Source organism: Mobula hypostoma, chromosome 8 (genome assembly GCF_963921235.1).
Source record: "Mobula hypostoma chromosome 8, sMobHyp1.1, whole genome shotgun sequence".
NCBI lineage: Eukaryota > Metazoa > Chordata > Chondrichthyes > Myliobatiformes > Myliobatidae > Mobula > Mobula hypostoma.
The window spans coordinates 111,672,168-111,698,856 of NC_086104.1; the positions used below are offsets into that span (position 1 = coordinate 111,672,168).

At 43.4% G+C, this 26,689-nt stretch overlaps 1 long non-coding RNA gene across 1 annotated transcript in view; it reads right to left on the minus strand.

Moving 5' to 3' along the window:
- Window positions 1–675: 675 nt before the first annotated feature.
- The window catches only part of LOC134350848 (uncharacterized), a 265,808-nt gene continuing 239,794 nt past the window's right edge, over window positions 676–26,689 (minus strand). The window contains exon 3 of the long non-coding RNA XR_010019000.1: window positions 676–760. This is a non-coding gene — a long non-coding RNA (uncharacterized LOC134350848). The remainder of the gene's footprint in view (window positions 761–26,689) is intronic.

Consider the following 26,689-nt stretch of genomic DNA (forward strand, 5'->3'; position numbering starts at 1 on the left):
ATTTATTATCAAAGTGTGTATGCAGTATACAACCCTGAAGTTCATCTTCCCCACAGACAGTCATGAAACAAAGAAAAAATATGGATCAACCGTTCAAAGAGAAACATAACCCTCCCTCCTCCTCACGTGCAAAAACTATCTCACAAATGACAACAAAAAAAACAATTGAAAACACGGACTATAAAACAAAAAAGGTATATTTCAGTACAGTCCAGCTCAGTGTTTATTATCTGCAGGCCGCCCTGATTCAAAAATCGCCCAAGAATAGCAACGAGAACCAGAACCAGAAATGGATCACATCATAAACCTCAATTAGAGTCCAAATCTACAATCCCCATCGACTAAACCTTGCTCCGGCCCCATCTGCCGACAGCATCGAGGGAGAAAGAGATCACTCAAATGCAGGGGTTTTCCCTCGGGAGCAGTGAATAAGAGAGAGCAAGAAACTTCCACACACAGACACCTTCTCCGGCCACGAGTGAGCGAGAGGCTGGTAGACGGCGCAGAACAGTCGCTCACTCTTGGCGCCCATCTCCATGTTTCAATCTTCCTCAGTGTTTTAATCAGTGAGATCAGTGAGAAATGTAGTCAATCATGGGCTCACGCCCCATCTCCTGGCTTCTTGGCTTCCATGCCGCAAGCTTTGGTCGCAGCCTCCTGGCAACCCTCTCGGAGACAGCAAAGTGCCCGATCGCCCAGTCAGCCCAAAATCACACCACTGGAATGTAGATTACAAGGTTGAACAGTAACAGAACTAGATCTGAAATAAAAAGAAGGAGTAAAAGTTGACTCCTTTGGCAGCATTGTTTGATAGCGCCATCCTCTTCCCAATGCTCCATTTTGGTCTTTGAGGAACCCTATAATCTTCTTAGTTACTCTTTTTCAATGAATATATAAAAAATCTCTTTGGATTCTCCTTAATCTTCTATGCCAAGCCATGTCATGCTCCACCTTTTCCATTCTGATCCCTTCTTCAGTCCACTTGTGCAAATCCTCTACTCCTTTAGGGATTTATTTGATCACAGCTGACCGTATGTGACCCACAATCCTGTATGTGAACCTTAGGGTTCCCTACTGCTGTCAGCCCTGCCCTTCACCCCAACAGGAACACGCAGATCCCGAACTCTTGAATCTGCTGTTGGTTGATGAGTTATCACTTATCCGTGGTTACTTCCAAGTTCATTCAGATTTTAAGTGCAGTTTTCTCTAGGTGCTGATTTAAAGTTTTATTCTGATTTCAGCAAATTAACCTGGACAGACTGCAGAATTATTTTTCAACAAATGGGGGCAAATTAAAAATGAGTTTCGCATAAGTAATTAAAAACCCAATGAATGTGTTAAAAATACAACTGGAAATGTTCTAAGAAAGAGAAAAGTTCATTTAGGGATAGTTTTTTTCCAAATAAAATAAAATATTGTTGTCCAAACTGATGACAGATCATTTATTTAAAAGTCCAAATATGATATTTTAGAATATCTAATTTCTTTATTATCATGATCTCTCTGGAAGGCTGGCATTTAGTGCATAAGCACAGTTGTTCTTGAGGTGAAGAAAGGCATTTGGAATATTGTGTACAGTTCTGGTTACCTAATGACAGGAAAGATATCAATAAACTCGAAAGAGTACAGAGAACATTTAGACCATAAGACCATAAGACAAAGGAGCAGAAGTAGGCCACTCAGCCCATCAAGTCTGCTCCGCCATTTTATCATGAGCTGATCCATTTTATCCTATTTAGTCCCACTGCCCCGCCTTCTCACCATAACCTTTGATGCCCTGGCTACTCAGATACCTATCACTCTCTGCCTTAAATACGCACAATGACTTGGCCTCCACTGCTGCCCGTGGCAACAAATTCCATAGATTCACCACCCTCTGACTAAAAAAATTTCTTCGCATTTCTGTTCTGAAAGGACGCCCTTCAATCCTTAAGTCATGCCCTCTCATACTAGACTCCCCCATCATGGGAAACAACTTTGCCACATCCACTCTGTCCATGCCTTTTAACATTCGAAATGTTTCTATGAGGTCTCCCCTCATTCTTCTAAACTCCAAGGAATACAGTCCAAGAGTGGACAAGCGTTCCTCATATGTTAACCCTCTCATTCCCGGAATCATTCTCGTGAATCTTCTCTGTACCCTCTCCAACGTCAGTACATCCTTTCTTAAATAAGGAGACCAAAACTGCCCACAGTACTCCAAGTGAGGCCTCACCAGCACCTTATAGAGCCTCAACATCACATCCCTGCTCCTATACTCTATTTCTCTCGAAATGAATGCCAACATTGCATTCGCCTTCTTCACTACCGACTCAACCTGGAGGTTAACTCTAAGGGAATCCTGTACGAGGACTCCCAAGTCCCATTGCATCTCAGAACTTTGAATTCTTTCCCCATTTAAATAATAGTCTGCCCGTTTATTTTTTCTGCCAAAGTGCATAACCATACACTTTCCAACATTGTACTTCATTTGCCACTTCTCTGCCCATTCTTCCAATCTATCCAAGTCTCTCTGCAGACTCTCCGTTTCCTCAGCACTACCGGCCCCTCCACCTATCTTCGTATCGTCAGTAAAGTTAGCCACAAAGCCATCTATTCCATAATCCAGATCGTTGATGTACAATGTAAAAAGAAGCGGCCCCAACACTGATCCCTGTGGAACACCACTGGTAACCGGCAGCCAACCAGAATAGGATCCCTTTATTCCCACTCTCTGTTTCCTGCCAATCAGCCAATGCTCTATCCACATATGTAACTTTCCCGTAATTCCATGGGCTCTTATCTTGTTAAGTAGCCTCATGTGTGGCACCTTGTCAAACGCCTTCTGAAAATCCAAATATACAACATCCACTGCATCTCCCTTGTCTAGCCTACTGGTAATTTCCTCAAAAAATTGTAATAGGTTTGTCAGTCAGGATTTTCCTTTAAGGAATCCATGCTGAGTTCTGCCTATCTTGTCATATGCCTCCAGGTACTCTGTAACCTCATCCTTGACAATCGACTCCAACAACTTCCCAACCACCGACGTCAAGCTAACAGGTCTATAATTTCCTTTTTGCTTCCTTGCCCCCTTCTTAAATAGTGAAGTGACACTTGCAATCTTCCAGTCCTCCGGAACCATGCCAGAATCTATCGACTTTTGAAAGATCATCGCTAATGCCTCTGCAATCTCCACAGCTACTTCCTTCAGAACACGAGGGTGCATTCCATCTGGTCCAGGAGATTTATCGACCTTTAGCCTATTCAGCTTCCTGAGTACTTTCTCTGTCGTAATTGTGACTGCGCACACTTCTCTTCCCTGCCACCCTTGAGTGTCCGGTATCCTGCTGTCTTCCTCAGTGAAGACTGATGCAAAATACTTGTTCAGTTCCTCTGCCATCTCCTCATCTCCCATTACAACTCCTCCAGTATCATTTTCTATTGGTCCTATATCTACTCTCACCTGTCTTTTACTCTTTATATACTTGAAAAAGCTTTTAGTATCCTCTTTGATATTATTTGCTAGTTTCCTTTCATAGTTAATCTTTTCTTTCTTAATGACCTTCTTGGTTTCCTTTTGTAAGGTTTTAAAAACTTCCCAATCCTCTGTCTTCCCACTAATTTTTGCTTCCTTGTATGCCCTCTCCTTTGCTTTAACTTTGGCTTTGACTTCTCTTGTCAACCACAGTTGCATCCTTTTTCCACTCGAAAATTTCTTCTTTTTTGGAATATACCTGTCTTGCACATTCCTCATTTTTCGCATAAACTCCAGCCACTGCTGCTCTGCCATCTTTCCCGCCAGTGTCTCTTTCCAGTCAACTTTGGCCAGTTCCTCTCTCATGCCACTGTAATTTCCTTTACTCCACTGAAACACCGACACATCAGATTTCGGCTTCTCTTTTTCTAATTTCACAGTGAACTCAATCATGTTATGATCACTGCCTCCTAAGGGTTCCTTCACCTCAATCTCTTCAATCACCTCCGGTTCATTACACAATACCTAATCCAGTACAGCCGATCCCCTAGTGGGCTCAACAACAAGCTGTTCTAAAAAGCCATCTCGCAGACATTCTACAAATTCTCTCTCTTGAGATCCAGTGCCGACCTGATTTTTCCAATCTACTCGCATGTTAAAATCCCCCACAATTATCATAACACTGCCCTTCTGACAAGCCTTTTCTATTTCCAGTTGTAATTTGTAGTCCACTTCCCTGCAGCTGTTTGGAGGCCTATAAATAACTGCCATCAGGGTCTTTTTACCCCTGCTATTCCTTAGCTCAACCCCTAAAGATTCTGCACCTTCCAATCCTATATCACCTCTTTCTAATGATTTAATATCATTTCTTACCAATAAAGCCATGCCTCCCCCTCTGTCTACCTTCCTATCCTTCCGATACACCATGTATCCTTGGACGTTCAGCTCCCAGAGACATGCATCCTTTAGCCAAGTCTCAGTGATGGCCACAATATCATACCTGCCAATCTGTAGCTGTACAACAAGATGTTGTAGCAGGATGTTGCTGGGACCAGAGGACCTGAGTTATGGGGAAAGGTTGAATTGGTTAGGACTTTATTCTCCAGAGCATTTAAGAATGAGGGGAGATTTGACAGAATTATGAGGGGTTATAGAAAGGTAAATGTAAGCAGGCTTTTTTTCCACTAAAGTTGGGTGAGGCTAGAGCTAGAGGTCAAAGGTTAATGATGACAAGTGAAATGTTTAAGGAGAACGTGAGGAGGGAAGTTTTTCATTTAGAGGGCAGTGAGGGAGTGGAAGGAGCTGCCAATGGAAGTGGTGGATGCAGGGTTGATGTCAACATGGATGGGAGGGGTTTGGAGGCCCAAGGTCTGGGTGTGGGTCAATGGGAATTGGTGGAATAACAGTACAGGTGGCAAAGACTAGATGGGCCATACTATAACTCTCTGCCAGGGCATTTCAGAGACCATTGGTGGACACATATAAGATTTGCATGAAGAAGACAGGTTTCTGTTTCAAACAAATATTCATAACCCAAATGCATTTTTGACATCAATCTACAGTTCTACAATCTTTATGACAATTAACTAATTTGTTTTTCTCTTCATTCCAAAATACTCTGAAACACTTTACAGTACTTTTGAAATGTGATTATCATAGAACATGCAGCCAAATCCCTCTGAGCAAGCAGCAATGTGATCATGGAGGATGTACAGAGACCCCTCACAGAACGGCACTGGAGTTGAACTCTGAACTCTGGAATGCCCCGAGCTGTAATAGCATCACTCTACCTGCTATCTACAATGAACAGGACTCTGTGGTGGCTGAGGGATAAACTCTGACAGGAACTCCAAGGTGAACTCCTCTGACTTTGCCATACAACCTCAGATTTGCACCTGAGAGAACACAGGGAGACTTGGCTCATCTGGAAGAAAACCCTCTTGAAAGGCCATAGGAAACATTGCAACGTTAGAAAAGGATTGATTGGACTGCATCTCAAAACTCAAACTTTACTTCCTTCCATTGTGCTCCCTTGATACAACTAATTGTTAAAAACCTGTCAATATCAGGTGTAAACAAATAGCCTGTCATCAGTTACAATTAGCAAAAGAGATCTCTGTATTTCCGTTACTCATGGCATGTAGATGTTTTTCTTACTTAGACCAAAAGTAGGTGGTGGATACGGCCCAGTCCATCACGGGCAAAGCCTTCCCCACCACTGAGCACATTTACACGGAGCATTGCTACAGGAAAGCAGCATCTGTGATTAAGGATGCCCACCATCCAGATCCTGATTTCTTCTTAATGCTGCCATTAGGCCAGAGGTACTGGAGCCTTTGGTCCCATACCACCAGATTCAGGAGCCATTTAAGCTGCTGGATCAGCTCACCCTCAACACTGAACTGATTCTACAAGCTATGGACTCACGTCCAAAGGCTCTCAATATTATTTGTTACCTATTATTTCTGTAATATTAGTATTTGTTTATTTGTATTTGCATGGTTAGTCTCCTTTTAAACATTGGTTGTTTGTCCATCTTCATTTTTGTATAGTTTTTCACTGATTTTATTGTGTTTCTTTGTACCTACTGTGAAAGCCAGCAAGAAAATGAATCTCAGGGTTCTATGTGGTGGCGCATATGTATTTTGTCAAAAATTTACTTTGAACTTTAGATCAAACTTTGAACTTTTAACTTCATTCTTGAATGATCTAGCTCTAATTTTTAGATTGTGCAACCGGTTCTGGACTCACCAACCATAGGAGGAACTAGTCTCCATATCTTTGATCTCCATATGTTTGGTATCAAATATCAATTTCCTTTCATATCTTGAAAATGCCAGTGAATGACCCATGAACCTTCTAAATACCAGAATATAGTCCAGTCTGAGTAATCTCTCCTTGTTATTTAACTCTAGTAGTCTAGCCCTGCTTAATCTACTTTGAACTCCCTCCAAGCCAAAGATTTCTCCGGAACAGTAACCAGCACTGCTCATGGTGCTCCAAGGGTCTTCTGTCCAAGGCCCTGCACTGCTGTGGGGAGTTCCATCCCCACTCACTACAGTTCTTACCATATAAAATCCAGCACTCTATTTGCTTCTTTCTTCTTTCTGTATAAGGCATTTTAATAATACAAGTTATTTTGAAATCTTGGATCACCATCTAATTTGTTCCCATTTGCTCTTTCTGAACTTCCCCATTTCTCTGCAACATAAAACTTGATTTCACAAACAAGAGAAAATCTGCAGATGCTGAAAATCCGAGCAACACACACAAAATGCTGGAGGAACTCGGCGGGCCAGGCCACATCCATGGAAAAAAGTACAGTAGATGTTTTGGGCTGAAAGGACTGGAGAAAAAAGCTGAGGAGTAGATTTGAAAGGTGGAGGAAGGGGAGAGAGAAACACCAGGCAATAGGTGAAACTTGTGGGGGTGGTGGATGAAGTAAAGAGCTGGGAAGTTGACTAGTGAAAGAGATACAGTGCTAGAGAAGGGGGAATCTGATAGGAGAGAACAGAAGACCGTGGAAGAAAGAGAAATGGGAGGAGCACCACAGGGAGGTGATAGGTGGGAAAGGAGATCAGGTGAGAGAGTGAAAAGGGGATGGGGAATGGCGAAGTGGGGGAGGATTACCAGGAGTTTGAGAAATCGATGTTGAGGCCATCAGGTTGGAGGCTACTCACTCAGAATATGAGGTGTTGTTTCTCCAACCTGAGTGCAGCCTCAGTGCCGCAGTAGAGGAGACCATGGGAATGGGAAGTAGCATCAAAATGGGCAGCCACCACCTCTTCTGGTGGATGGAGAGAAGGTGTTCGGTGAAGCAGTCTCCCAATCTACGTCGGGTCTCACCGATATACAGGAGGCCACACCAGGAGCACTGAACGCAGTATATGACACCAACAGACTCACAGGTGAAGTGTGGCCTCAGCTGGAAGGACAGTTTGGGGCCCTGAATGGTAGTGAGGGAGGAGGTGTAAGGGCAAGTGCAGTACTTGTTCTGCTTGCAAGGATAAGTGCCAGGAGGGAGATCAGTGGGAAGGGATGAATGGACAAGGGAGTCAAGTAGGGAGCGATCCCTGCGGAAAGTAGAACGTGAGTGGGGGGAAAGCTGTGCTTGGTGGTGATATCCCTTTGGCAGAAGTTCTAGAGAATTATGTGCTGGGCACAGAGGCTGCTGAGGTGGGAGCTGAGGACAAGAGGAACCCTATCCTTGATAGAGTAGCAGGAGGATAGGGTAAGAGCAGACATGCGTGAAATGGAAGAGATGCAGCTGAGTGTAGCGTTGATGGTGGAGGAAGGGAAGCTCCTTTCTTTGAAAAAGGAGGACATCTCCTTCATTCTAGAATGAAAAACCTCATCCTGAGAGCAGATGCGGCGGAGATGGAGGAACTGAGAAGAGGGGATGACATTTTTACAAGTAACAGGGTGGGAAGAGGTATACTCCGGGTAGCTTTGAGAGTCCATGGGTTTCATCAATGAGACTATCAGATCATAAGATAAAGGAGCAGAATAAGTCCATTTGGTGCACTGAGGCTTCTCTGCCATTTCATCATGACTGATCCATTTCTCTCTCAGCCTAGTCTCCTGCCTTCCCTTCATGCCCTGCCCAATCAAGAATCTATCAAATTCTGCCATTAATATACCCAATGATTGGCCTCCACAGCTGCCTGTGGCAACAAATTCAGCAGATTCTGGCTGAAGGAATTCCTCCTCATCTCTGTTCTAGATGGATACCGTCCCTTTATTCTGAGGCTGTGTCCTCTGGTCTTAGACTCCTCTACCATTGGACACATTCTCTCCACATCTACTCTATTGAGGCCTTCCAACATTTGATAGGCTTCAATGAGATCCCCCTCATTCTTCTGAATTCCAGTGAGTATAGGGCCAGAATCATCAAACACTTCTCATATGACCTTTCAATCCCAGAATGATTTTTGTGTACCCACTCCAGGGGGCCCAGAACTGTTCATGATGCATCAAATGGGGCCTCACAGGTGTTTACTATTACATCTTTGCTTTTATATTCTAGACCTCTCGAAATGAATGCTAACATTGCATTTACCTTCCACGCCATTAACTCAACCTGCAAATTAACCTTTTGGAAATCCTGCACAAGGACTCGCAAGTCCCCTTGCATCTTAGATTTTTGAATTTTCTTTCCATTTAGAAAATAATCTATGCTTTTATTTCTTTTACCAAAGAGCATGACCATACATGTCTCAACACTGTATTCCATCTGCCAGTTTGCCCATTCTGCTAATCTTTTTAAGCCTCTCTGCCTCCAAAACACTACCTATCCCTCCACCTATCTTTCTATCATCCACAAACTTGGCCACAAATCCATCAATTCCTTCATCCAAATTTTGACATAAAAGGTAAAAATAAGCAATCGCAACACAAACCCCACCAACAGCCAACCAGAAAAGGCTCCCTTTATTCCCACTCGCTGCCTCCTGACAATGTTCTATTCATGCTAGCATCTTTCCTGTAATATGATGGGTTCTTATAAAGCAGCCTCATGTGTGTCACCATGTCAAAGGCCTTTGAAAATCCAAGATCACTGCATCCACTGTTTCTCTTTTGTCTTTGCTGCTTAAATTCCAACAGATTTGTTAGGCAAGAATTTCCCTTGAGGAAACCATGCTGACTACAGCCTATTTTATCAAGTACCTCCAAGCACCCCGAAGCCACATCCTTAATGATCGATTCCAACATCTTCCCAAACACTGAGGTCAGGCTACCCGGCCTATAATTTCCTTTCTTCTGCCTCTCTCCCTTCTTGAAGGGTTTAGTGACATTTGCAATTTTCCTGTCTTTCAGAATATTGCCAGAATCCACTGTTTCTTCAAAGATCATTACTAATGCTTCCACAACATCTTCAGCCTCTTTCAGAACCCTGGAGTGTACACCATCTGGTCCAGGTGACTGATCTACCTTCAGACCTTTCAGTTCCCCAAGCACCCTCTCTCTAGTAATGGCAACTTCACACACTTCTGACCCCTGACACTCTCGAACTTTTGGCATACTAGTAGTGCCTTTCACAGTGAAGACTGATGCAGAATTTTTGTTCAGTTTGTCTACCATTTCCTTATTTCCATTACTACCTCTCTAGCATCTTTTTCCAGCGGTCTGATATCTACTCTCACCTCTCTTTACACTATATATATATCTGAAGAATCCTTTGGTATCCTCTTTAATATTATTAGCTAGCCTACTTTCATATTCCATCTTTTCCTTAATGACTTTTTAAGTCACCTTCTGTTGGTTTATAAATGCGTTCCAATCCTCTAACTTTCCATTAAATTTTGCTCTATTATATGCCCTCTGTTTGGCTTTTATGTTGACTTTGACTTCTCTTGTCAGCCACGGTTACATTGCCCTGCCTTTAGAATATTTCATCTTCTTTGGGATATATCTATTCTGCACTTTCTGAATCGCCCCCAGGAACTCCAGCGGCTCCAGTATCATCCCTGCTATTGTTCCCTTCCAATCAATTCTGGCCAGCTCCTCTCTCATGCCTCTGTAATTCCCTTTATTCCACTGTAGTGCTGATATATCTGACTTCAGCTTTTCCTCCTACAGTGTGAATTCTATCCCAACTTCCCAAGGGTTTCTCTAGATTAATTTGTCTAGTCAATTCCGGTTCATTGCACAACTACCCAGAATAGCTGATCGCCTAGTGGGCTCAACAGGTTGCTAAAAAGCCATTTCATAGGCATTCTACAAGTTCCCCCTCTTAGGATCCAGCACCAACCTAATTTTCCGAATTTACCTGCATATTGAAATCCCCCATGGCTCTTGTAACGTTGATGTTTTGGCATGCAGTTTCTATCTACCATTGGAACTTGTAGACTACATCCTTACTACTCTTTGGGAGTCTGTATATAACTCACACCAGGGTCTTTTTCCATTTTTATTTTCTTTTTTCTTGCAGTTTCTCAGCTTGACCCACAATGATTCTGCACCTTCTGTTCCTATGTCACCCCTTCAAAGATTCAAAGGTTTATTTTTATAAACGTATACGTCTCCGAGATTCGTCTGCTCCAGGAAACCAAGAAAGAAAAGAAAGACGGCACGATTATTTTTCTAATGATTTGATTTCATTTTTTACCAACAGAACCCCTCCCCCACACTCCCTCTGCCTACCTACCTGTCCTTTTGATATAATGTGTATCCTTGGAATTTCTCTGTTCTATCCTTCATTGATCCAAGATGTACGTTCTGATAGTTACTTAATTGGAGCTTATTTTATAGAGTTTTGCCTATTTGCTGAATCTAATACACCTTTCTGACATAATTCTCACACCTGTGCTGCTTATAATACTGTTAATCATTGCGTTGTCAGCTAACCTGGACATATGGGTTTCTATCCCAGATTCTAAGTCATTTGTAAAGATGGTCATTGGTGAAGTTGTGACCCACAGTGCAAATACTTTTATATCATTTGTCAATTTACCAACAGGATAGTTCATTATTTTTGCGATCTCTGATATCTCTGAGTGTAACATAGCGGTGAGTGCAATGCTTTACAGCAAAAGCCATAAGATCAGCACTTAATTCTCACTGCTGCCTGTAAGGAGTTTGTATGTTTTCCCCATGACCGTGTGGGCTTCCTCCAGGTGCCCTACATTTCAAAGACATACGGGTTCGGTTTAGTGAGTTGTGTGCATGCCAGGTTGGCACCAGATGCGTGCTGACACTTGGAAGCTGACCAGGACAGTTCTTGCTGATTTGATGCAAACAACACATTTTACTCTATGTTTCAATGCACATGTGACAAATAAAACTAAACTTCAAAAACAAGATCTAAAGTGGACTTGAACTCACAGAATCTGGAATCATAAGAGCAATGGATTCCCAAAGTACGCATGTGGATTCTTGGTGTACCACCAGGTTTGTTATGGGATCATGAATGCCTCAGGAAATAGGGTGACTTGCTACCATGGGCTGCAAACTCTTGCATATTGCTTCAAAGTTCTAAGTAAATTTATTATCAATGTACATATATGTCACCATATATAACCCCAAGATATATTTTCCTGTAGGTAATCACAGTAAGTGCAGGAAGTACCAGAGAATCAATGGAAGATGATTCTTCCATTGTGCAAAAAAATATAATGAACTGCGCAAGTGCAAAAAGAAATAAATAAGCATTAAATATCAAAAACATGAGATGAAGAGCCCTTGAAAGTGAGTATGTAGGCTGTGGGAGCCTGATGGTTGAAGGATAGTAATTGTTCTTGAGCCTGGTGATGTGGATCCTGAGGCTCCTCTATCTTCTTCCTAATGGCAGCCGCAAGAAGAGAGCATGGCCTGAGTGGTGGGGCTCCTTGACGATGGAAGCTGCTTTCCTGCGACAGCGCTCCGTGTAGATGTGCTCAATGGTAAGGAGAGCTTTGCCCATAATAGACTGGGCCAGATCCACTACTTTTTGCAGAATTTTCCATTCAAGGGCATTGGTGTTTTTATACCAGGCTGAGATACAGCCAGTCAATATATTCTCCACTACACATCATTCGAATCTGTCAAAGTTTGACATGACAATCTTGGCAAACTTCTAAGCAAGTAGAGGTGCTGCCATGCCTTATTTGTAATGGCGGTTACGTGCTGGAGCCAGGGCAGGTTCTCTGAAATGATGACACTAAGAAATATAAAGCTGCAGACCCTCTCCATGTCTGATCCGCAACAAGGACTAGCACATGGGCTTCCAGTTCCCTCCTCCTGGGTCTTGCTGACATTGAGTGAGAGGTTGTTGTTGTAGCACTGCTCTGCAACCTCTCCTGCTTTTTATGAGGCCAAATATGCCAAGGGTCACTTCATCACCAGCTTCTTCGCAGGTGGTGTTCACTCCCACCCTCCCCTCATGTCCCTCCTGCGCACATTCACTTTTGCTGGTTGTGAACAGATTTTTCTTGGAAAATAGCATGAGTCACTCAAATGTTAGAACTCAGTTCACCACTAGACGACTAGCCCTGTACCCAGTGCGCATTGTTTACTGAGTGTTTGAAGTTGAAAGTGGCATACTTGTGGATCCTGGTGGCAGTGGTGGCTTGGTACAGCACTTTGAACGTTGAAGTGTTGCAATCTGAGCTCACTCTGTTATGCAATGCTTGCGAGCCTTGGTTCTTCTACAAATATGGAGAAAACGGCAAAGTCTGTGTGGCTGATTACCCCGGCGTCTCTCAACCCTCCATCCCACTTGTGCTGCATACCCTGGTATTAAAGTGCAGTAATCTAAAGAAAACGAGATAAAGACTAGCTTTATTTGTCACATATACATCACAACATACGTCATTTGCCTCAAGTCAAATCAGTGAGTGTTGTGCAAGGTAGCCCACACTTTAGAGCCTACATACCATGCCCAAAACTCACTAACTCTAGAGGTACATCTTTAGACTGTGGGAGGAAACCGGACAATCCCGAGGAAAGCCACACAGGAACAGGGAGAATGTCCAGACTCCTCACTGACAGTGGTGGGAATCGAACCCTGATCTTACTGCTGGTGCTGGAAAGCGAATGCACAAACCACTAGGCTACTGTGCCACCTGGGTATGTATAATTTGTACATATCATTATTCACTTGGACGCTATTAATCTTTTTCTTATTTTTGCATCCAGACCTAAAAGAATTACCTGCTTCTCTTCGGCACCTACAACCATCTAGCATGCACCTCTGTCTTTACTGGAAGGTTCCTCACAAGCCAAAAGCTGCCACATCCAAACCTCTGGTCAGAGGTCCATGTGAATCTAGAAATCAAGGCCCAAAGGTCAAACCATTATTGTTGAGCCCTTGGGTCTAGGCCCAAAGGTCAAACCCATTATTGTTGAGCCCTTGGGTCTAGGCCCAAAGGTCAAACCCATTATTGTTGAGCCCTTGGGTCTAGGCCCAAAGGTCAAACCCATTATTGGTAAGTCCTGGGGTCGAGGCCCAAAGGTCAAACCCGTTATTGATGAGTCCTGGTGAGTGCTGGATGTCTCATCAGTGAGGGAGAGAGAGGTCACTCTCCTGCAACACCAAGAGTGGAAACTAGCCACTCGCTGTTCTAATGTTACAATCTTCTGCATTGTTTCTCCAAGCCACCACCCCACCCCCTGACTCGGGGACCAACCAGCTCTCATCCTCCATAGAGAAAGAGAGATCACTCAAGTACAGAGGCCTTCATCTGACAGCAGCCAGCAATTAGCAAACACACAGCCTGCTATCTCGAGTTACGGTCTCCCACGATGTCTCATTTGAGGGATCAGGTCGTCCACAGTGGCACTCCCCGAAGGCCCCAGAAGGTCAGACCCATTAATCAGAGCACCTGGAGGAAACCAGAGCACTCGGAGGAAACCAGAGCACCCGGAGGAAACCAGAACACTTGGAGGAAACCAGAGCATCTGGAGGAAACACACATGCTCATTGGGAGAACCTACAAACTGCTTTCCGACAGTGGTGGGAACTGAGGCCAGACTGCTCACACAGTGAAGTGTTATACTAACCACTATGCTATGACTCAAAGCTAAAAACATTTCAGGGAAGCTCCTCACTTAAAAAAAACTCCTGTACAAACGTTTCCTAAGCATTTTGGCACGTGAATTCAATTTTTATCACTTCATCTGCATTGTTAAAAACAACTTTCAAAGGGTTTTTTTTTCAAATGGCCTCTCATTACAGGTTATTGTTCCTGCTTTCTCTTTCAGCATGATGTCACCACGTTTCCTGCCAGTAATGAGATTACACCGTGAAGCCAGTAATGGCAACACTGTTAATTTAGCTAATTTCATAAAAATATTTGCCTTGAAATTACATCATGGGAAATTGGCATCCATGGGATTTAATGATTCCCTCCAAGCTCTACCCTCTGCTGATAAAACAGTCCAAACTGGTCAATACCTACACTGAACAAGAGGCAAACCTAAACAGCCCAGGTGAAATCATTTGCATAGAGGAATTTCAGTTCGTGGACCACAATGATTCTCTCACCAATTAGTTGCAATCCAGTGATGAGGGAAGCAGAGTGTAGGCCATTAGATCAGAACACTGGCTTACATTCACTCCAGAAGGGGCAGACTTTCAGAAATATAAGACATTGGATGCATGGAGATAGATGTGATTGGATAAATCATTTACAGAGATGTGACAGGAATAATAGACAAATACGCTCAGTGGCTACTTTATCAGTTACTTCCTGTACCCAATAAAGTGGTCACTGAGTATTTGTTCGTGGCCTTCTGCTGCTGCAGCCCATCCACTTCAGGGTTTCACAAGTTGTGTGTTCAGAGATGCTCTTCTGCACACCACTGTTGTAACACATGGTTATTTGAGTTTCTCTTGCCTTCCTGTCAGCTTGAACCAGTCTATCCATTCTCCTCTGACCTCTCTCATTAATAAGGTGCTTTTGCCCACAGAACTGCAGCTCACTGGAAGTTTCTTTTTTTGTTGTTGTTTTATTTTTGTGCTCTAGAGATTGTTGTGCATGAAAATCCCAGATCAGCAGTTTCTGAGATACTCAAACCACCCTGTCTGGCACCAACATTCATTCCATGGTCAAGGTCACTAAAATCACATATACTCCCTGATATTTGGTGTGAACAACAACTGAACCTCTTGACCATGTCTGCATGCTTTTATGGATTGAGTTGCTACCACACGATTGGCTGATTAGATACGCATACAAAGCAGATCAAGTAGGATCTATGGAAATGAATAAACAGTTGGCATTTTGGGCTGAGACCCTTCATCAGAACTGGAAAGGAAGGGGGAAAAGAGCAGAATAAAAAGGTGATGGGAGGAGAAGAGGGGTAGCTAGAAGGGGATAGGTAAAGCCAGGTGATTAGAGAAGGAATCTGATATGAAAGAAGAGTGAACCGTAGGAGAAAGGGAAGAAGGAGGGGACCTGGAGGACGTGATGGGCCGGGGAGGAAAGGTTTTTGTATTAATGAGTAGGTGTACAGGGGAATCTAATAAAGTGGCCACTGAGTGTGACATCCATCGGTGATATACATAAACTGCGACTCATAGCCCAAGGAAAGACCAAAAACCATGACAGAGTTCCCTTATCACTCTTGCAATTTCTTAGTTTATCCTTTGTGTTCCTCAGAAGAGCTTTGACAAACTCAGTGGAATCAGAATCAGGTTTAATATTTCAGGACTGTTGTTTTACATTGCAATACATAATTTTTAAAAACTATAAATTACAGTAGAAAGGATGTATATAAATTAAACTGAATGCGTCTTCCGGCTCCTGTACCCTCTCCTTGATGGTAGCACTGAGAAGGGGCAAGTCCTGGGTGATGGGATTCCTTTTTGAGAGTGTCTGGAGGCCAGGGAGGCCATGATGGAGCTGGTAGAGTTTACAACTTCCTGCCACTTTTTCTGATCCCATGCAGTGGAGCCTCCATACCAGACTGTGATGCAATCAGTCAGAATGCTGTCCACGGTACATCAGTGTCTTTGGAGACATACTGCACCAATTCTCCTCAAACTACTAATGAAATAGAGCCACTGTTGTGCCTTCTTTATAATTGCATCAATATGTTGGTCCCAGGATAGATCTTCGAGATGTTGACACCAAGGAACTGCTCACTCTTTCCATTTCTAGTTCCTTGATGAGGGCTGGTGTGTGTTCCCTCGGTTTCCCTTGCTAAAGCCTATCATCAGTTCCTTGGTCTTAGTGATGCCGAGTGCAAAATTGTTGTTGCTACACCACTCAACCAGCTGATCTACCTCATTCCATCGGAAATTCCTCCAGCAGTAGTTGTGTCATCAGCAAAGTTATAGATGGCATTGGAGCTGTACCTAGACACACAAGTGTGAGTGTGGAGAAAGCACAGCAGTGGGTTAAGACGCACCCTTGAGAAGTACAGTGCTGATTGCCAGTGAGGAGAAGATGTTAGAGTCATAATGTCTTCGAACAGTACAGCACAGAAACAGGCCCATTGACCCATGCTGAACCACTTAAAACTGCCTACTCCCATCTACCTGCACCTGGACCACAGCCCTCCATACCCCTACCATCCATGTACCTATCTAAATTTGTCTTAATGGTTGAAATTGAGCTCATGTGCACTACTTCTACTGGCAGCTTGCTCTACATGCTCACAACCCTCTGAGTGAAGAAGTTTATCCTCATGTTCCCCCTAAACTTTTCACCATTCACACTTAACCCATGACCTCTAGTTGTAGCTCCACCCAGTCTCAGTGGAAAAAGCCTGCTTCCATTTGCCCTATCTATACCCCTCATAATTTTGTACACCTCTATCAAATCTCCTCTTAATCTTCTATGTTCCAATGAATAAAAGTCCTAATCTTTCCTTATAACTCAGGTCTTCCAGTCCCAGCAACAATTTTTGTAAATTCTCTCTGTTTTCTTTCAACCTTATTTACATCTTTCCTGTAGGTTGGTGACCAAAACTGCACACAATACTCCAAATTAGGCCTCACCAATGTCTTAAACAACTTCAATATAACATCCCATCTCCTTTACTCAGTGCTTTGATTTATAAAGGCCAATGTGCCAAAAGCTTTCTTTACGACCCTATCAGCCTGCGATACCACTTTCAATGAATTTTGTACCTGTTTTCCCAGATCCTCCTGTTCTGCCACACTGCTCAGTGCCCTACCATTCACTGTGTAAGACCTACGCTGGTTGATCCTACTGAAGTACAACACCTCAAACTTGTCTGTATTAAATTCCATCTTCCATTTTCAGCCCATTGGTCCAGATCCTGCAGCGAGCTCTGCCAATCTTCTCCTACACTATATCGTAATCTTGGTGTCATCCAAAAACTTGCTGATCCAGTTAACCACATTATCATCTAGATTGTTGATATAGATGACAAACAACAACAGACCCAGCACCGATCCCTGTGGCACTCCACTTGTCATAGGCCTCCAGTCAGAGAGGCAACCATCTACTACCACTCTCTGGCTTCTCCCACAAAGCCAATGTCCAATCCAATTTACTACCTCATCTTGAATACCGAGTTACTGAGCCTTCTTGACCAACCTCCCATGTGGAACCTTGTCAAATACCTTAGTAAAGTCCTTGCCTTCATCAGCTTCCCCGGTAAGTTCCTGGAAAAACTCTATAGGATTGGTCAGACATGATCTACCATGCACAAGGCCATGCTGACAATCTTTAGTCTGTCCATGTCTATCCAAATACTCATATCTCCGGTTCCTCAGAATACCTGCCAATTAATTTTACCAACACACATCAAAGTTGCTGGTGAACGCAGCAGGCCAGGCAGCATCTCTGGGAAGAGGTACAGTCGACGTTTCGGGCCAAGACCCTTCGTTAGGACTAACTGAAGGAAAAGCTAGTAAGAGATTTGCAAGTGGGAGGAGGAGGGGGAGATCCAAGATGATAGGAGAAGACAGGAGGGGGAGGGATGGAGCCAAGAGCTGGACAGATGATTGGCAAAAGGGATATGAGAGGATCATGGGACAGGAGGCCCAGGGAGAAGAAAAGGGGGAGTGGGGGAAAAAAACCCAGAGGATGGGCAAGGGGTATGGTCAGAGGGACAGAGGGAGAAAAAGGAGAGAGAGAGAGAAAGAATGTGTATATAAATAAATAAATAAATAAATCTTTCTCTCTCTCTCTCTCTCTCTCTCTCCTTTTTCTCCCTTTATCCCTCTGACTATACCCCTTGCCCATCCTCTGGGTTCCCCCCCCGCCTTTCCTCTCCCTGGGCCTCCTGTCCCATGAACCTCTCATACTCCTTTTGCCAATCACCTGTCCAGCTCTTGGCTCCATCCCTCCCCCTCCTGTCTTCTCCTATCATTTTGGATCTCCCCCTCCCCCTCCCACTTTCAAATCTCTTACTAGCTTTTCCTTCAGTTAGTCCTGACGAAGGGTCTTGGCCTGAAACGTCGACTGTACCTCTTCCTAAAGATGCTGCCTGGCCTGCTGCATTCACCAGCAACTTTGATGTGTATTGCTTGAATTTCCAGCATCTGCAGAATTCCTCGTGTTTGCGTTTTTCAAATAATTTTACCACTTCTGATGTCAAACTCATAAGCCTATAATTTCCTGGTTTATTTTTAGAGCCTTTTTTAAACAGCGGACCAACATTGGTGATCTTCTAATCTGCTGGTACCTCACCTGTTACTCAGGATGATTTAACTATCTCTGCTAGAGCCCCTGCAACTTCTGCACTTCCCTCACACAGGGTCTGAGTGAACACCTTGTCAGGCCCTGGGGATTTATCCACCCTGATTTGCCTCAGGACAGCAAACACCTCCTTCTCTGTAATCTGTACAGGGTCCATGAAGTCTGTGTTAACTTTGCCTCACCTCTATAGACTCTGTATCCATCCCCAGAGTAAATACAGATGCAAAAATTGCATTTAAGATCTCCCCCATCTCTTTTGGCTCCACACAGATTACCATTCTGATCTTCCAGAGGATCAATTTTATCCCTTGTGATCCTTTAGTATAAACAACCTGTCAAATCCTTTATGATTCTCCTTCACCTTGTCTGCTAGGGCAAGCTTATGCCTTCATTCAGACCTCCTGATCTCTTTCTTAGGTGTTCTCTTGTATTTCTTACACTCCATAAGAACATCATTCGTTCCTACCTGCATATACCTGCTATGCACCTCTATTTCCTTCTTAACCGGGGCTTCACTAAGGATCCCTAAATCTGTTATCTTTAACTTTTATTCTGAATGGCAAAATCAAGCTTTGTACTCTCCAAATTTCACTTTTGAAGGTCTCCCACTTACCAAGTACACCTTTGCCAGAAAACGGCCTGTCCCTATCCAAAATTGCCAGATCCTTTCTGATATCATCAAAATTATCTCCAATTTAGAATTTCACCCTGTGGACTAGACCTATTTTTTCCATATTTACTTTGAAACTAATGGCATTGTGATCACTAGATGCAAAGTGTTCCCCTACACAAACTTCTGTCACCTGCCCTGTCACATTCACTAAACGCAGGTCAAGTATCACACACTCTCTCGTTGGGACTTCTACGTACTGATTAAGGAAACTTTCCTGAATACATTTGATTAACTCTATCCTTTTTGGACCTTTTACAGAATGGGAGTTCTAATCAATATATGGAAAGTTAAAGTCACTTAATATAGCAGCCTTATGTTTCTTGCAGCAGTCTGCAATCTCTCTACAAATTTGTTAATTCTGATCCACACAAGTTGTGGTTTCATCATGAGGAAGTCAAGAATCGAGTTGCAGAGGGAGGTACAAAGGCCCATGTTTTGGAGCTTGTTGGTTAGAACTGAGAGTATGATTGTGTTGAATGCTGAGCTGCAGTTAATAAACAGCGGCCTGACATAAGTATTACTGTTGTCCAGGTGATCCAAGGATAAATGGAAAGCCAGTGAGAGAGCATCTGATATAGACCTACTGTGGTGATGGGCAAATTGCAGTGGGTCCAGGTCCTTGCTTAGGCAGGAATTGATTCTGGCCATGACCAAACTCTCAAAGCACTTCATCACAGTAGATATGAGCGCCACTGGATGAGTTGTTGAAACAGATCACCCTGCTCTTCTTGGGCAGTGGTCACCCTTTTGAAGCCGTTGGAAACCTCTGACTGCAGCAGTGAGAGACTGAAGATGTCTTTAAACACTCTCGCTGTCTAATTTAGTAAATGGTCAATGTGCATTATTCCCTCGCACGTTTGGCATACATACCAGCTTCGAATCAGAGGCCATCAATGACTAAGATTCTGGCTGATCAATTGTTACCTTGCTTAGATCACGGAGCTAAGTTAGGCCATTCAGCCCATCAAGTCTGCTCCACCATGGTTGATTTATGATCCCTCTCAACCCCATTCTCCTGCCTTCTCCCCGTACCCTCTGAAGCCCTGACTAATCAAGAATTTATGAACCTCTGCCTTAAATGTATCCAATGACTTGACTTGCATAGCCTTCTGTTGCAAAGAATGCAACAGATTCTCCAATCTCTGGCTAAAGAAATTCTTCCTCATCTCTGTTTCAGAATCCGATTCAGAATCAGGTTTAATATCACCGGCATATGTCATGAAATTTGTTAACTTTGTGACAGCAGTACAATGCGATACATGATCATATAGAAAAAAAAATTATAGTATGTATATGTATGTATGTATATTAAATAGTTAAATTAACCATATAACCATATTATAATTGTGCAAAAACAGAAATAATATTAAAAAGTCAGGTAGTGTTCATGGGTTCAATGTCCATTTAGGAACCAGATGGCAGAGGGGAAGAAGCTGTTCTTGAATCACTATGCGTGTGCCTTCAGGCTTCTGTACCGCCTTCCTGATGGTAACAATAAAAAGAGAGTATGCTCTGGATGATGGGAGTCCTTAATGATGGACACTGCCTTTCTGAGACACTGCTCCTTGAAGATGTCTTGGATACAATAGAGGCTAGTACCCAAGATGGAGCTGACTAATTTTACGACTTTCTGTAGCCTTTTTTGGTCCTGTGCACAAGCACAGCTACCCTACCCCCACCCCCCGCACCCCACCCCCCAAACCAGACAGTGATGCAGCCTGTCTGAATGTTTTCCACGGTAGAAGCTTTCGAGTGTTTTAGTCGACAAATAAAATCTCTTCAAACTCCTAATGATATGTTGCCTTCTTTATAGCTACATCGATATGTTGGGACCAGGTTCGATCCTTAGAGGCCTTGACCTCCAGAAACTTGAATTTTCTCACCCACTCCAGTTCTAAATGGACTTCCCTCAATTCTGAGGCTGTGCCCTCTGGTGGTAGACTCGCCACTATAGGAAACATCCTCTCCATGTCCACAGTATCAAGACCTATCAATATTCAAAAGGTTTTAATGAGATCCCTCCTCATTCTTCTAAACTCCTGTAAATAAAGGCCCAGAGCCATCAAATGCTCCTCATATATTAACCCTTTAATTCCTGGGGTCATTCTCGTGAATGTCCTCTGGACTTTCTAAATTATCAGTACATCCTTTCTCTGGACCAGATGGACTACATCCCAGGGTTCTGAAAGACTCTTCAGCTTCCCAAGCACCTTCTCCTTAGTAATAGCAACTACACTCACTTCTGCCCCCTGACACCTTTGCACTTCTGGCATCCTGCTGGAGTCTTCCACAGTGAAGACAAGTGCAAAATGTTCATTAAGTTCCGACTTCATTTCCTTGTCCCTCATTACTATCGCCCCAGCATAATTTTCCAGCAGTCTGATATACACTCGCTTCTCTCTTTTACTCTTTATATACCTGAAAATATTTTTGTGTCCCCTTTTATATTATTGGCTAGCTCACCTTCATATTTCATCATTTCTCTCTTTACAGCTTTTTAGTTGTCTTCTGTTGTATTTTAAAAGCTTCCCAACCCTCCCCACTATTTTTGCTACATTAAATGCCTTCACTTTTTCTTTTATGTTATCTTTGACTTCCTTTGTCACTCATAGTTGCATCCTCCTCTCTTTAAATACTTCTTCATCTTTCGGATGTTTCTATCCTGCGCCTTCCAAATTGCCCCAAGAAACTCCAGCCATTGCTGATCTGCCATCATCCCTGCTAGTGTTCCCTTCCAATCAACTGTGACCAGTTCCTCTCTCATTTGACTTCTTCCCTTGCTGTCTCGATGTAAACTGGGTCAATAATGTTGGAGACACTGGCTCTCGACTAATTTTAGTCATCTGCATCTTTGTACGATATCGCGGAACCCAGATTCAATCCTAACTCAAGTAATATCTGTGTGGAGTTAATAGATTCTCCCCACGACTAGTGGCTTTCAGCCAAATGTGCTTTTTCTCCCAGAAATGTGTTGGAAGTTGGAGCTAATATTTCCTCTTCTATAGGAATCATTGCTGTAAGACCATAAGACCATAAGACATAGGAGGAGAATTGGGCCATTCAGCCCATTGAGTCTGCTCTGCTATTCCATCATGGCTGATCCCAGATCCCATTCAACCCCATACACCTGCCTTTTCACCATATCCTTTGATGCCCTGACCGATCAGGAAACTATTAACTTCCACCTTAAATATAATCATGGACTTGCCCTGAACACAGTCTGAGGCAGTGCATTCCACAGATTAGAAACATAGAAACATAGAAAATAGGTGCAGGAGTAGGCCATTCGGCCCTTCGAGCCTGCACCGCCATTCACTATGATCTTGGCTGATCATCCAACTCAGAACCCTGTACCAGCCTTCCCTCCATACCCGCTGATCCCTTTAGCCACAAGGGCCATATCTAACTCCCTCTTAAATATAGCCAATGAACTGGCCTCAACTGTTTCCTGTGGCAGAGAGTTCCACAGATTCACCACTCTCTGTGTGAAGAAGTTTTTCCTAATCTCAGTCCTAAAAGGCTTCCCCTTTATCCTCAAACTGTGACCACTCGTTCTGGACTTCCCCAACATCGGGATCAATCTTCCTGCATCTAGCCTGCCAATCCCTTTAGGATTTTATATGTTTCAATCAGATCTCCCCTCAATCTTCTAAATTCCAACGAGTATAAGCCTAGTTCATCCAGTCTTGCATCATATGAAAGTCCTGCCATCCCAGGAATCAATCTGGTGAACCTTCTTTGTACTCCCTCTATGGCAAGACTGTCTTTCCTCAGATTAGGGGACCAAAACTGCACACAATACTCCAGGTGTGGTCTCACCAAGGCCTTGTACAACTGCAGTAGTACCTCCCTGCTCCTGTACTTGAATCCTCTTGCTATAAATGCCAGCATACCATTCGCCTTTTTCACCACCTGCTGTACCTGCATGCCCACTTTCAATGACTGGTGTATAATGACACCCAGGTCTCGTTGCACCTCCCCTTTTCCTAATCAGCCACCATTCAGATAATGATCTGTTTTCCTGTTTTTGCCACCAAAGTGGATAACCTCACATTTATCCACATTAAATTGCATCTGCCATGAATTTTCCCACTCACCTAACCTATCCAAGTCACCCTGCATCCTCTTAGCATCCTCCTCACAGCTAACACTGCCACCCAGCTTCGTGTCATCCGCAAACTTGGAGATGCTGCATTTAATTCCCTCATCTAAGTCATTAATGTATATTGTAAACAACTGGGGTCCCAGCACTGAGCCTTGCAGTACCCCACTAGTCACTGCCTGCCATTCTGAAGAGGTTCCATTTATTCCCACTCTTTGCTTCCTGTCTGCCAACCAATTCTCTATCCACATCAATACCTTACTCCCAATACCGTGTGCTTTAAGTTTGCACACTAATCTCCTGCGTGGGACCTTGTCATAAGCCTTTTGAAAATCCAAATATACCACATCCACTGGTTCTCCCCTATCCACTCTACTAGTTACATCCTCAAAAAATTCTATGAGATTCGTCAGACATGATTTTCCTTTCACAAATCCATGCTGACTTTGTCCGATGATTTCACCGCTTTCCAAATGTGCTGTTATCACATCTTTGATAACTGACTCCAGCAGTTTCCCCACCACCGACGTTAGGCTAACCGGTCTATAATTCCCCGGTTTCTCTCTCCTTCCTTTTTTAAAAAGTGGGGTTACATTAGCCACCCTAAAATCCTCAGGAACTAGTCCAGAATCTAAAGAGTTTTGAAAAATTATCACTAATGCATCCACTATTTCTTGGGCTACTTCCTTAAGCACTCTGGGATGCAGACCATCTGGCCCTGGGGATTTATCTGCCTTTAATCCCTTCAATTTACCTAGCACCACTTCCCTACTAACATGTATTTCCCTCAGTTCTCTATCTCACTGAACCTTCTGTCCCCTACTACTTCCGGAAGATTATTTATGTCCTCCTTAGTGAAGACAGAACCAAAGTAATTATGCAATTGGTCTGCCATGTCCTTGCTCCCCATAATCAATTCACCTGTTTCTGTCTGTAGGGGACCTACATTTGTCTTAACCAATCTTTTCCTTTTCACATATCTATAAAAGCTTTTACAGTCAGTTTTTATGTTCCGTGCCAGTTTTCTCTCATAATCTTTTTTCCCCTTCCTAATTAAGCCCTTTGTCCTCCTCTGCTGAACTCTGAATTTCTCCCAGTCCTCAGGTGAGCCACTTTTTCTGGCTAATTTGTATGCTTCTTCTTTGGAATTGATACTATCCCTAATTTCTCTTGTCAGCCACGGGTGCACTACCTTCCTTGATTTATTCTTTTGCCAAACTGGGATGAACAATTGTTGTAGTTCATCCATGCGATCTTTAAATGCTTGCCATTGCATATCCACCGTCAACCCTTTAAGTGTCATTTGCCAGTCTATCTTAGCTAATTCATGTCTCATACCTTCAAAGTTACCCTTCTTTAAGTTCAGAACCTTTGTTTCTGAATTAACTATGTCACTCTCCATCTTAATGAAGAATTCCACCATATTATGGTCACTCTTACCCAAGGGGTCTCTCACGACAAGATTGCTAATTAACCCTTCCTCATTGCTCAAAACCCAGTCTAGAATAGCCTGCTCTCTAGTTGGTTCCTCGACACGTTGGTTCAGAAAACCATCCCGCATACATTCCAAGAAATCCTCTTCCTCAGCACCCTTACCAATTTGGTTCACCCAATCTACATGTAGATTGAAGTCACTCATTATAACTGCTGTTCCTTTATTGCACACATTTCTAATTTCCTGTTTAATACCATCCCCAACCTCACTACTACTGTTAGGTGGCCTGTACACAACTCCCACCAGTGTTTTCTGCCCCTTAGTGTTATGCAGCTCTACCCATATCAATTCCACATCCTCCCAGCTTATGTCCTTCCTTTCTATTGCGTTAATCTCCTCTCTAACCAGCAACACCACCCCACCTCCTTTTCTTTCATGTCTATCCCTCCTGAATATTGAATATCCCTGAACGTTGAGCTCCCATCCTTGGTCACCCTGGAGCTATGTCTCTGTGATCCCAACTATATCATATTCATTAATAACAATCTGCACTTTTAATTCATCCACCTTGTTACGAATGCTCCTTGCATTGACACACAAAGCCTTCAGGCACGCTTTTACAACTCTCTAATTATGTTGAAAAGTGGCCCTTTTTGATGCTTGCCCTGGATTTGTCGGCCTGCCACTTTTACTTTTCACCTTACTACTTCTTGCTTCTACCCTCATTTTACACCCCTCTGTCTCTCTGCACTGCTTCCCGTCCCCCTGTTGTGAACTAACCTCCTCTTGCCTAGCCTCTTTAATTTGATTCCCACCCCCCCCCCCAACCATTCTAGTTTAAAGTCACTTCAGTAGCCCTCGCTAATCTCCCTGCCAGGATATTGGTTCCCCCTAGGATTCAAGTGTAACCCATCCTTTTTGTACAGGTCACGCCTGCGCCAAAAGCGGTCCCAATGATCCAAAAACTTGAATCCCTGCCCCCTGCTCCAATCCCTCAGCCACGCATTTATCCTCCACCTCATTGCATTCCTACTCTCACTGTCGTGTGGCACAGGCAGTAATCCCGAGATTACTACCTTTGCGGTCCTTTTTCTCAACTCCCTTCCTAGCTCCCTATATTCTCCTTTCAGGACCTCTTCCCTTTTCCTACCTATGTCATAGGTACCTATATGTACCACGACCTCTGGCTCCTCACCCTCCCACTTCAGGATATCTTGGACATGATCAGAAATATCCCGGACCCTGGCACCAGGGAGGCAAACTACCATCCGCTACTCTCTGGATTCACTACTCTCTGGCTAAAAAAAAGTCCTCCTTACCTTTGTTCTGAAAGGTCACCTCTTAGTTGTGAGGCTGTGCCCTCTAGTTTTGGATACCAACACCACATGAAATATCCTCTCCACATCCATCCTATCTAGTCTTTTCAATATTTGGTAGGTTTCAATAAGATTCCTCCCACATTCTTCTAAATTCCAGTGAGTACAGGCTCAAAGCTGCCAAAAGTTCCTCATATGTTAACCCCTTCATTCCTGGAATCATCCTTGTGAGCCTCCTCTGGACTCTTTCCAATGAAAAAACATCCTTTCTGAAGTATGGGTCCCAAAACTATTGATAGTACTCCAAGTGCAGCCTGACTAGTGGCTAATAAAGCTTCAGCATTATGTCCCTGTTTTTATATTCTATTCCCCTTGAAATAAATGCCAACATTGCATTTGCCGTCTTTACCACAAACTCAACCTGTAAACTAACCTTCTGGGAGTCTTGCATGAGGACTCCTAAGTCCCTCTGAACTGCTGATGTTTGAAACTTCTCCCTATTTAGATAATAGTCCGCACCATTTTTCCTTTCGCCAAAATGCATTATCATACATTTCCCAACACTGTATTCCATCTGCCACTTTTTTGCCCATTCTTCCAATTTGTCTAAGTCC